Source organism: Gopherus flavomarginatus, chromosome 9 (assembly GCF_025201925.1).
Source record: "Gopherus flavomarginatus isolate rGopFla2 chromosome 9, rGopFla2.mat.asm, whole genome shotgun sequence".
NCBI lineage: Eukaryota > Metazoa > Chordata > Testudines > Testudinidae > Gopherus > Gopherus flavomarginatus.
The window spans coordinates 25,578,200-25,590,979 of record NC_066625.1 but is presented as its reverse complement, the minus strand read 5'-3'; the positions used below and the strand labels follow the sequence as shown (position 1 = coordinate 25,590,979).

Below are 12,780 nucleotides of genomic sequence, written 5' to 3'. Positions count from 1 at the left end.
ACCTGGTCCAGGAGGATAGATCCCTGCCTCCACTGGAGCACCACTAAACGGGCTCAGAGACCCCCTTCAAACTCAAAGGATTCAGTTGTAGGACTGGGGTTTTCCTTGTACTTAACAATAATACCTACCTCTTACATAGCTAACAAAGCTGTGTGAACTCACCACCATCTTCATTTGCTTGTATGTTGTATCCGCATTCCCATCCTCTTCCTTTTGTGTTTTAACTAAGTCCTTCATGACGGGAATAGTCTTTTGTGGTGGGCACTGTCCAGACACAAAGGGGCCTCGTTTCCAAATGGGGCCTTTGGCTGCTATTATAATATAAATATTTACTACTAAACCCCTCTGGCTTTGAATCTCTCAGGGAGAGCGAGCAGTTTAGGGAGTTGCTGTAAAGAATCTAAATTAGGCCAGTTACGATGTGCCTGAGGTATCAATCTTAGAAATATTAGGCTGCTGTAAAGTACTGGCCCAGACTGTGCCACTCTCACAATGAGTAGCACCTTACTTTTCAAGTAATCCCTTGGATTACAATGGTGTTGAGTGTGCAGTAAAGAACTACTCAACATGAGTAAGGGTCATGAGTAATGGCTCTTTGGGGCTGGGTGCAGAGATTATGTTTAAATTGTCTTGGCATATTCACGCAAAGGAACTGTCTGAATTTAGTCCTAGTTGCAAAGGGTGTGGTCGGGTCCTTGTCTGGCTTGTTTAATTGCTTCTCTGTCAGGGCTCTGGCAAGGGGTTTGGGAATCCTGTTCCTCCACAATTAAGCAGCATTCCATTCCATATAGAATATAGGCTTTCAGATGAGTACTCTATTGACCTCTACTTTAAGTACAGATTTATCTATTCCACTGCAATTACAGGGCCATGCGTAAGAGTTTAAAATTTGGTATCTGCAAGCACTTGATCTTTTGAGCTTAGAAACTCAGGTGCTAAAACATTCACCTAACACACCAAAGGAGTACAAGTACTAGTGCAGTAAGTTTATTTTAAAATGCAAGCAAATATTCAAATAAACTTCTTTGCAACACTCAGCTAGTTCAATGCCTGGGTCACCTTTGCTGAAGCAACACCTTTGGAAGGTGTGCCACCTACTATGTCATCAGGGAAGTTCAGAGAAGGGGGTAGGAGTTCTTCCTCCCCTTCTCTTTCTGCTTCCCACCTTTCTACTATGCAGTGGAACACTGCCCAGGTAGCTATAAACATCCCCCACACAGCTAACACTGTGGACTCTTTACAAACAATGCATCGCTATTTCAAGCCCAATCACATAGTTCTACTGACATGGGGCCATATCTTCTGCTTTTATGTATCCATGGCAGGAATGGACATAGTGCAAATATCAGCCAAAGTGGATCATTTTGCATAAAAAGAGAATGGATCAAAGCGGCGAATTGTTATTACCTTGATTAGCCATGTTAATCCCCTCACTTTTTCATTTAGGCTATCCATTTTATTTTGATTGACATTTTTATCCAAGGAATATGAAAGATCCAATCTGACCAGTTTTCCTCCCCCACAGCTTCATCTTTGATTGAGCCATCTCTCTGATAAAACACCAAAAGAGGTGGAGGAAAAATACTGTGCAGTATCAACATGAGCAGGGGCGGCTCCACGCCCCAGCACGCCAAGCGCGTGCTTGGGGAGGGATGTTGCGGGGGGCGCTCTGCCGGTTGCCGGGAGGGCGTCAGGCAGGCAGCCTTCGGCGGCATGTCTGCGGAGTGTCCGCTGGTCCCGTGGCTCCGGTGGACCTCCCGTAGGCATGCCTGCGGGAGGTCCACCGGAGCCACGGGACCGGCGACCGGCAGAGCGCCCCCCATGGCATGCTGCCAGGCTTGGGGTGGCGAAATGTCTAGAGCCGCCCCTGAACATGAGAGCCTTCTTTCCCGTTGGTGAAATTAGCATTTTGTCCCTCCAGGCCTGCTGAAATCTCATCTAACAGAAGGTAAGCCTGAATTCTCTTGTGTGGGCATTTACAAATCTGACCATGGCACTGAGAAACTATTGCCATGGTTAAATCTTCAGATACCTCCAATATTTTCATTTCTGCTAAGAAATCTTTGTCATCATTATATCCCAGGAAATCCCATCTCCTTAATCTTGTTTTCCTTATTTATCATTAAGCCCAGCTCCCAATAACAATCTGCATATGGGAATAAAATAACTCTTTAGAATGATCTACAATTAACATATCCTCTGTCTATCCCTAAAGACTTCAGCTAGGGATACCATTGGTTTCATTATCACAGTAATCTCAGAGGGGGAAATTAAAAGGCAAAAATCACCAAAATTACTCAGATGCCTCATTCACTGTGCACCAATCAACCTGCACATCACACTTCTTGACCTTGCAGTCTGCCAGTGTGTGACACTAGCCATTAAAATGTGTGACCAGTGACCAATATGTGGGACATCTGTCTTTTGCTGCATGTTTTGCCATAATTGGCAGATCAGAACGGTTTATTAAAATAACAAAAACAAACAAAAAATGTTGTGTTTTGAAGGATGCTTTGTCATTGTGTGAATTAAATGAGACAATTTTCCAGTCTGTTAAAATAGGTATCATTTGAGGAGGAGTTTCCCTGCTCACTGTTTGGGGGCTTTGGATTTGGGGAGAAGGTTCTTACCTTGGCTTCTTGTGGGGCTCCAAGGAGAGGGGTATTTGGTTAAGTGGGGTGGTCTCTACCCAGGCTACCCCTAAATTCAGTTAATGTTGCCCTCATGCTACCTACACACTTACACACAGGGCCTATACAATACATTTAATGCTGCTGGTCCAACAAGCAGGAGGACTCCATTACTGCTGCCCTATTGCCCTCCTGGGCCCAGAGGCCCTTAGCCTCTTTTCTGGCAGCTTTGGGCTTCACACTCCCCTTTTTCCTCAGGTGGATAAAAAAGTTAACTTTCTAAGTTAAAATTCTTTATCCATCTTTAATAAAATGACAATGTTTCACACATAATGTTTGAATACATACATGCAGTTAAAAAGATAGCAACCTTACCTTTGTCAGTACACACACAAATTCAATAGTCCCAGTCCTCACCTGTACCAAGGTTGCTTTGTACCATGCTGGCAAGGAAATCACCAGTGGTTACTTATGGACAGATCACTCCACTCTAGGGACAGTCAGTTTAGTGACTCCTGTGCAACCCATTTCGTTTGGAGTGGTGGGTGTTGGATGTGGCTAACAAGAAAAGGACATGGCCACATTTTCCTGGAATCCTAGCAATCTCTGTCTTCTATTATGTACTCTTGGGGCCTCTGGCAGTCATCTTAAATTAGAACAGTCTGAAGGCTACTCTAAATTATGCCAGGGGACCGGTCTGGGGTATAGCTGGCTCAGAAACATGGAGCACAAAAGTGTATTACAGCTCCGCTTCTGAGTTGTATTGTCTGCTTCTCAGCCACAGCCAAAGATTGGGCTAATACATTTGGTAAGGCACAGTTATTAACTCATAGAATACTTATTTAAAAGATGCTAAACTACATATTTAATTACTTCATCTACATGTGTAATTCCCCACTATGTGTGGTAATGTGACAAAATTTACATTGGTATTTCAGAGGTGCCAGCACTCTAGAAGTACTCAGAGGCTACATCTACTCTGGTGCCTGGACAGGGATACAGGGCCGTACGTATGCTTGCACATATACCCATGCCTGTGCTGAGTGTCCACATATACTGTGCTGGACACAGGTACACACTCTGTAGGTACCTGGGTACATCCCCATCCACAATAACTTCTTTTGGTGCATGAGGTTAGCTCTAGTGTTTCAGGGTTGGTATCTCAGTGTTCTGTGCATCGGAGAAGGGGATCTTGGATTTACCTTGCTGTGTGTGGGAGGTACTGCAGACAGCTTCGCACATTTGATGATGGCACCTCCCGCTCACCCTTCTCTCCTGCCTAACTTGGTCGAAGACATAGAACAAGTGACTGATGAGGCAATTCTGCTCCTGTGGGGGGTGGGGGAGGAGAGAGAGTGTGTGTATGTGTGTGTGTGAGATACAGCCAACAAGAATCTTAGTTGTATAGACTTGGACCCTTCTCAAAAGCTGAAAACTGATGATCGAGGTGGTGACTGATCCACTGTTACTCCAAGACACAGGACACTGCTTGTGCTGTGACTGTATGTCCATGGGTGGACCATCACTTCTGGACCAGGAGAACCAGCACAGTGTGGTGGGATCATATCATCTTGGAAAGCTGGCAGGAGGACCAGTGACTGCAGAACTTCAGAATGAGAAAGCAGACCTTCATAGAGCTCTGTGAGGAGCTGGTCTCAATCCTACTGCAGCAGAGTACTCATTTCCGAAGACCCATACCAGCAGAGAAGCGGGTGGCTATTGCCCTCTGGGAGCTGGCAATATCAGACAGCTACTGGTCAGCTGCAAACCACTTCAGGGTGGGGAAGTCCACTTTTGAGGCTGGTGCAAGTTTCAACACTCATCTACGCTTGGGTGGTCTCCATCATCAAAGTACCAAAAATTATTGCTGGGTTCCAGAGAATGGGGTTTCCAAACTGGGGGTGGGGGAGGACATCAATGGCACCTACATTCCTCTACTTTGCCCTCCAAAAGGCACGAGTGAGTGCATCAATCAAAAAGGTTACTCTTCACTCATTCTTCAAGGCATAGTGGACCACAAAGTCAGATTTATGAACACTAACATTGGACACACAAGAAAGGTTAATGATGCCAAGGTGCTGAAGAGACTGGGACGGTCGTGGTGGATGGGGTGGGTCCTCTGTTTCAGCGTCATGGTGGGCTGTAGATGCAGTAGGAGGAGGAGTAGCTGGAGAAGAAGGTGGCAGTTCCCAGTTATGGGAGCAGCTATTATGCAGGCAGAACCCGATTCTGTTCCTCTATCACTTGTACCAGGGATTGCAACAGGGCATACTCCCAGTCCCTTTGGACAAGCTCTGTGCATATTGCTACAGGAACCAGATAATTAATACCTCTTGTCTTTGAAAATATCTCCTGCTGCATAGCCTGTTCCTCCTACTCAATATCCTGTTTTTCCCTTTCCCTCATAAAGGGAAACTGCTCCTGGCTCCATCTGTTGATCCCAATGACCAGGTCTTCCAGTGTCCTTTTCTGTCTTCCTCTACTATTCCTGGGTAGAATGGGTTCACTCTGCTCAGAGGAAGATCCTACAAATTCAGTCACAAGAACAGCATTATATTTTTTCTTCTCTTGGAAAGTGGGCAAGAAATCCCTCAAGATAACATAACTTTTGCTGTGGAATGCCACAATATTAATACTTTTCAGCATTTCAGGAATGCAAATGTTTTGGTATCCTTGGTTCTCAGAGAACTTTTGCAGCCCTCTAGAAAGGAGCACCTGCTGAGAACGGTAGGTAGCATGAACTATTTAAAAAAAAAATTAATGTCTCAAAGTGTGTGACTGAGCCAGTGCGAGCATTTATTTCAGGGGCAACATTAACTGTTCTCATTTTTTTCTTTTCAGGCTGGCCATCAGTTGGTGAACATAGCAGTTTTGAAAGTACTAGACTGGAAAAGGAACGTAGCTTTCCAGTCCTACGGTGGGGATCCAGCAGTCTGTGTCAGAGAGATGATTGTGCTACTTGCCACCCATCTATAAATGAATGAATGCAGGGGACTGGTGAGCTATGAAGGTGGACCAAGCAAATCTGTGCTACGCTGGAGTCTTAAGAACCAGTTAGAGTTCCTGCTGTACCAGAAGTTTGCTGAAATATGCTGACATATGCTTATGGGACTGGGAAATAGACTACATTCTGAACTAGCAGATGGTTGGAGACTACATAGAGGGAGATAAGCAAACCACTTCAAATGCCCACCCATCCCCAAACCAGTCCCTGCAGCATCAGGCAATCCGGCTCCTTCTTCCAGCAAAGACCAGAGAAAGGAACCGGAAAAGTAAGGATGCTGTACTGTGTGCCATGGAGTTTCCGATCAAGACTGCAAGCCACTCACCTCCCCACTGCAAAGGGGCACTGCCCTGTGTTTGTGCCACCGCTGCAGCAGATCCCTCACCTACTACCCTTTCTCCTGGCTTGTGTGGCATGGCTGCAAGTGGAAAGATGCCAGCCACCAGGGCATGGGAATGCTTGAAAACTTTTTTACTGTAACAAAGGACCGCTATCACATTCCTTGGAGAAGCAAAGTTCCTCTTCTCCTTCCCGTGTGTAACTGGTCCTGATACTAAACCCATCCCCCCTTTTGAGTGACTCCCATTTGCAAGATGTGTTTGTGTGCGTGTGTATGGAGAAGGGGGCGTTACTGTAGTGAAAGTCTGTGATCTTGAAGGAGCAGAAAACAGCTGCAACTTTGGAGAACAATTAATCTTGCACAAATGTCCTATCTCCAAACCAGCCCTATCCACTCCCTTCATCACTGTCAGCCTGTTGGCTGACAAACACATAGACCCAGGGGCAATGTGATAGTTCGCTGATAATCTGTTCTACAGCTTCCACCAAAAAAAAAGCTTTATAGTGGTTTCAACAGAATGTTGAATTTACAGTTGTGCCTGGGTCGGGGTCTTTTGTTGGGGAGGAGGGGCAGAAGAGATGGTCTTTCAGGCCTCCATGCAGCTTTGGAGATAGGAGGTGATGTTGGCTGGGAGGGTGGGGTTTTAACTTACCAGCCTCAGGTTCCAATTTGTACTGAGCCTCAAGGTCCTCCTTGCTTGTCAGGAGGGGCTTGCTCAACCTGCTCCTCTGGGTAGAGGTGCAGGATAACATGCTCCTCTTTCTTCCGGGCCTCCTCCTCTATGTTCCCGCTAGCTCCACACCCTGGCCTTCATTGGCATCCTGTCGGATAATGAGGCCAGCAGGGTTGAAAAGGGGTCATGTGTCACCTCAGCCTAAGCCCCAGCTCCTTGAAGAGTAGGCATGCTGGAGGACCCCTCTTGGAGCGACTGCTGGAGTCTTTTGCCCTCTAGTACCAGACCAGTGCTTTCTCCGTTCCCAGCACTGGGCTGGAGTATGAAGAATGCCCACTGAAAATTCCCAGTAGAGGTGTAAGCGGTGAGTCTTCCCCACATGCTCAGGGTTTAGCTGATCACCATATTTGGGGTCGGGAAGAAATTTTCCTCCAGGGCAGATTGGCAGAGGCACTGGGGGGTTTTCACCTTCCTCTGCAGCATGGGGCACAGGTCACTTGCTGGAGGATTTTCTGCACCTTGAAGTCTTTAAATCATGATTTGAGGACTTCAATGACTCAGACATAGGTTAGGGGTTTATTGCGGGAGTGGGTGGGTGAGAGTCTGCGGTCTGCGTTGTGCAGGAGGTCAGACTACGATCATAATGGTCCCTTCTGACCTTAAAGTCTTAAAGAAAGGTTCCAGGAGAGGGGAAAGACTCCGTCAGCAGGAACGCAGTAGGGAAAGACTCCAATAGCTTTCTGCTTCAGGACTCTTTTCTTGGAGGTTGGGGGCAGCAGAGGGACTCCAGCAGCTCCCTATGGCAGGGAAAGCCTCTGGCAGCCTTTCCCCATTGCCTCCCACCTGCTAAAGCCTTTCACTAACACTCGTGCAGTTATACACCACAATGTAGACATTGCCTGCTTTTCACTGTGGTGTCTACCTACACATTCTGTACATGTCACCCCTTGAAGTGTGCAGCGTAGATGAAGCCAATCCATAAGCACACATTTCTGATCTCAGATGCTGATACAGAATGTCTATAATGGCCTGCTCTAAATCCCATTGATGTCGAAGGGAGTGTTTCTAATGATTTCAGACAGCTTTGGACCAGACCGTAAGAAGAGGAGTTGACTGAAGATCTGTATTAACTGGAGTACTTTTGGACAGTCCCATCACACATTACTGTTTAACTCATTTCAATGTTTATATAATTTGATAAGAATTTAAGAAACTGTAGCATTTATAATTTGTGGACAATTTATAACATAGCATATATAGTGTTGACCATACTATTGCTAAAGTGTCGGATTGAGATGTTTTCTTTCCCCATTCTTTGGCTTGTTTAAAACATGAAGGATTACACATTTAAATATCCACATTCTACTACTGAAGTCTGTAAAGTACAACTGTGTGTTTACCAACCACTACATAATTTATAAACAAACTCATGTAGCAATTTTTTTAAACTGAGTAGGCATTTTTCTCAAGTCACCCTTTATATTTGTTTCCTACACTACAAGTATATGTTCACTAAAATTCAACACCTTGTCCATGGACCTGATCCAGATCAGATGTAAGTCAACAGGAATCTTTCCACCAACTTCAGTAGCCATTGGACTGAACCACACACAAAGATCACATTTATTGGTATACAAACTTCTTAAACATGGTCAAAGTTCAAGTTGCTGTTTCTAATGAGATGTGAATATATTTACTGAATTATGAATGAGAGAGGAAGTGACTTTTAGAATTTAAGAACCTTAACTCAGGGTTTTCTGTTTGTTTGTTTTTTAAAGAATGGAGTTCATTATCTTTAATCCCATGTAAACACAGGCCAGCATTTTCCAGGCCATCGAGTCCACTTTGCTCACCCAGAGAATCACTATGCCTGGTTCTTCACTGCTGCAAGCTCTCTGAGGGACCCAGTGTCAGTTGGATAAGATAACCCACAGCTCTAACTTTTACCAGGGCTAAGCAGCTTAGGATCAGGGTGCTGCAACCAGCTCCCTGATTTTCCCTCTCTTGGGGGGGGGGGGGGCGGGGCGGTGAATCTGCTGCAGTTTTTTTGTATCTGAATTCCTGTTTTTGCAGGAGGCTTAAATGAAGAACCAGGATCAAAGCGATAACACATTTTCGATTCTTATTCATGCTTATTTGTGTGTATGGACTGAAGCATCATGTACAATAGAGGAAATGATTTCCAACATTTGTGAACATTTAACTACCCAGATGTTTAGTGTGGGAGTCCTAACTAGCAGCAAATATATAGTGCCAGTATAATGGTATGGAAGAGTTTCTCCAAAACCAGCTGTGCATGTACAGCATTGATATTATGGTAACAAGAGAGTGGTTGTGAAACCAGCTGCACATATATAGTTTTTGTATTAAGACAAGAGCTGATGTGAAACCCTGCTTGGCATGACCATTATATAAAGGGAGTACTGATGTAAAACTCTTTGCTTGTGTATAGATCCACCAAAACCCAGCCTGGACCCACCTAATAAGCAGTGTATTTGGGGAGGAAATATTTTATTTTCATATAAATTCAAAACAATGGGCCTATTCTTAGTTACACTAATGCAAATTTATGCCTCTCTGGTAGCATAAAGAGACTTTAAAATGGGCAGATATTATCCCATGAGAATATCCCCTCTGCTGGGGGATTTCCAGCTGATAGACAGGCTCTACACCAGCCCTATTCCCAGCATAGGGTATGCCAGAGCATAATGCACAATGGTTGTTGTTCTTTGCTTCCCAGGGCCCACAGGAAACAGAATACAGGCTAGAGCAGCCCCAAAGATATTCTAATTTACATCAAAAGCTAGTCAAGGCCCTGCATTGTCCCAGAATATGAGAAGCATGAAGTTGATATAGAGAACTGTAATGGAATAACTGAGAATCCAGCCCAATAAGTCCCTAGTTTAACATTATTTTTCAATGCAACCTTAATTATGGAGTCATGGCCAGCATCACACTAATAATTATATATATTACTGCAACTGTAAAGCGTGAGAATGTAACATACGCAACAGCAACTCACCTGCTCTGGAATTAGGATGCAGCCATTGCCTCAGTTTCCCCTCTGGCTGGACAGTTTATTTGGGTTTGTTAGCGAATTGCTACCCTCTGGCCAAAGTAAGTGTTCTCCTTTTCTAGAGCAAACAAAGGAAGCGTAAATAAGACCAGGACTCCCTCAGCCCTCCTTAAGCTCAACCCTAAACCATAGGATAGCTATGTGTCCCAACCCCAGATTGCACTGCTACCCTGTTTCCCAGGATCACTTCCTTTCGTGCCTGTCACTGGTCATACCTCAATCACCTCCACACCAGGAGATCCAATTACCAGCCTGGCCTCTTCCAATGAGCTCAAAAACCCTCCTACATCCTTTGCCTAGAGAGGTCCTCACAGTTTACTGTCACCCTGGCTCTTTACCTAGCTCCCACACCAGGTTTTACCACAGCATTGGTGTTTCTTTAGGTAACCACAGACTAGCTCTCAAACTCATCAATCTCGCTGATCTGAGAAAGGTTGCCTTTTATAACCTGTCCATTTCCTATCATGCATTGCAGCCCAGCCTATAATTACCAGACATCTCTCTGGGAACTACAATGTGCAGAATTCCCTCCTTTTCCAGGCCAGAATTCAAAACAGGGTGGCCTGAATCCAGACTTGCCCTTCAAAAGACAGACTGTCCTGTTACAAGGTACAATTTTATACATATACACCAATATATTGCATAAATATATATGCAACTCCATATTTTATACTTGCAGTATGTGGTGAACTGATACTATGCTGGTGTTTCTCAGCTGACTGCCCACTCATAATGATTTCTAAAGCATAAAGAGGAGATTCATAGAGTCACAGATTTTAAGACCAGAAGGGGCGATAATATTAATCTAGCCTGACCTTCTGCATAACAGAGGCCACAGATTTCATCAGTAACTCTCAAATCTCTTTAAAAGTGAGGTAAGTATTATTAGTCACATTTTACACATGGGGAAACTGAGGCATATCACACAGAGCAAAACCAACTACATATTCATATATCATATTATTAACTATTATTATTATGCCATATCATGGCCCAACTCGCATGGTGGCTAAAGAGAGTAAGGGCCTTAATTAGGGGCAGTAATATGGTCAGAGTAGTGAGAGCAGAAGATGATTTTCACAGCAGTATTTTGGATGGATTGTAAGGGGATTGTTAGGAGAAGGATGCAGTAGTCAAGGTGAGATGTGACTAAGGTATGGGCAAGGTATCTAACCAATAAGGACAGACAGAATATATTTTCAACAATTTCTAAGTGTGCTTAAAGTTATGAACGTGCTCAAGTACTTTTCTGAATTGGGACCAGTGTCTTGCTATTTGTTTGGATAATGCCTAGCACCTTATGAGCACTAACATAATAAAAATAATAAAATAATATTAATAAATACCAGTGCACTAAGGACCTGATTTTCCGAGGTGCCAGGCCCCCACAATTCTAGTTTAAATTAACAGGAGCTGAGAGCTCAGAACGTCTGAAAATCAGGCCTTAAAATAATTTGGTGTGACTGCATGGAGAAACAGGCAGAACCTGCTTTTAATTAGCATGACAAAAACACGTATCTTTTTATTTGGGTGGCAGCATGGTCTAGTGGAGAGGGCACTGGACTGGGAGCCAGAACAACTGAGTTATATTTCCAAATTGCCCACTGACCTGCTGAATGACCTAGATCAAATAACCTTCTCCGTTTTCCTTCCCACCTTTTATCTTGTCTTGTCTATTTTTAAGCTCTGAGCAAAGACTCTCTCTTATTATGTATATAGCTACCACAATAGGGCCCTGGTCTCATTTGCGATCTCTAGCCGCTACCAGAATATTTATTTATGAATATTTATTATTCAAATAATAAAAAAATGTATACATATAGATATACATTTTAATTATATATTGTGAGAAAAATCACATTTGATTTTTGAAATGTTTCTGTATATATAAAATATATTATGCTTTACTTATTTTAATATTATTTTTTCAATACCAAGACTAATTTATGCTGGCAAGGTCATCAGTCAAATGGTTATTGTTATATAACATGTATACTGTGCTAGTGCCCAGTGGTCCAATTAGGGATTGGGACCCCAGTGTTCTAAGTGATGTAAGACTATGAAGATGAAGACATAACTTCTCCCTTGAAAAGTTTAGGAGCTATCTGTTTTAAGGAACTGTCTTATTACAATTGCGTGCAGGGAATATTTCTCCATGGGACCATTTGTGAGCCTTTTTGGTTAACTGCAGAAAGACATTAAGAAAGACTTACTTTGTTTTGGTAAGTGCTGACTGGATGAGCAAAATTTTCACAGGTCTCAGCATCTGCCATCTACATGCACAAAAAACACATTACACATGAATATGCGTGGGTCTCTCTATTGCTACAAAATCATGCATTTGTACTTTAACAGTATCTGGTGTATTTGTGCACAAATATGATCAGCTGGACCTGTGGGCACATGCATATGTGAAGAGCCCATCACCCAAGTACTCAATGAGGGTCTTTCACTCACACGTGCAGGCCTCATTGCTTGAGCCCGAGTATCTGAGAGAACCTCACTTGAGCACCAATATTTGTGCATGCACACTGGTGTGCCAACCCCATCACTAAAGCTCATTATTTGTGTGCGTGCCCAGTCCTGCACAGACACTCGTTGGCACAATGGCCCTTACTGGGGGGGGGGCCTATGCAGGTGGGAGCAGAGGCAGTGGCTGTCTCTCCCTTTGCACTGTTTACTTAGTCACACAATGATGAAATATAAAATCACACGGAAGTCTCAGAACTCCTCATTAAAATCATGCTTGGAAGCGTCAGGGGATAGGGCCCCGTAGCACAGACCTCAGCAGCATATGTCCCTCCCTCCCCACCAGACAATGGGAGGAGTCACCACCAAGACCCCAATACATCACGATAGAGGGAGGGGAAAGGCTGGTTCATTGCGTTTCTCAGGGCGGTGGAAAAGAACGACTGCGCCTGCGCACAGTACGCAGCCCTAATTGCGCTTGCGCAGAAGCTTTCGGTGTCGTAACCAATCTTGTCCCTCTTCCCGCCCCTTTGTGACACTGGCTTGGTGATGAGCACGCAGTTATCCAATGGATGTGGGCTTTACCGT

The 12,780-nt window shown here is 44.2% G+C and overlaps 1 long non-coding RNA gene across 3 annotated transcripts in view; it reads right to left on the bottom strand.

The window, feature by feature from the left end:
• The window catches only part of LOC127057615 (uncharacterized), a 60,141-nt gene extending 47,536 nt beyond the window's left edge, over positions 1–12,605 (bottom strand). Inside the window, exons 1-5 of one of the 3 annotated variants that reach the window (XR_007776135.1) lie at positions 12,507–12,605; positions 11,937–11,996; positions 9,670–9,781; positions 6,627–6,795; positions 2,632–5,155 (exon numbers count right to left, since the gene is read on the bottom strand). This is a non-coding gene — a long non-coding RNA (uncharacterized LOC127057615). Of the gene's footprint in view, positions 1–2,631; positions 5,156–6,626; positions 6,796–9,669; positions 9,782–11,936; positions 11,997–12,506 lie in introns of those variants that run through there. The other 2 variants (XR_007776136.1, XR_007776137.1) reach the window with 2 other exon arrangements.
• Between the last annotated feature and the right edge of the window lie 175 nt (positions 12,606–12,780).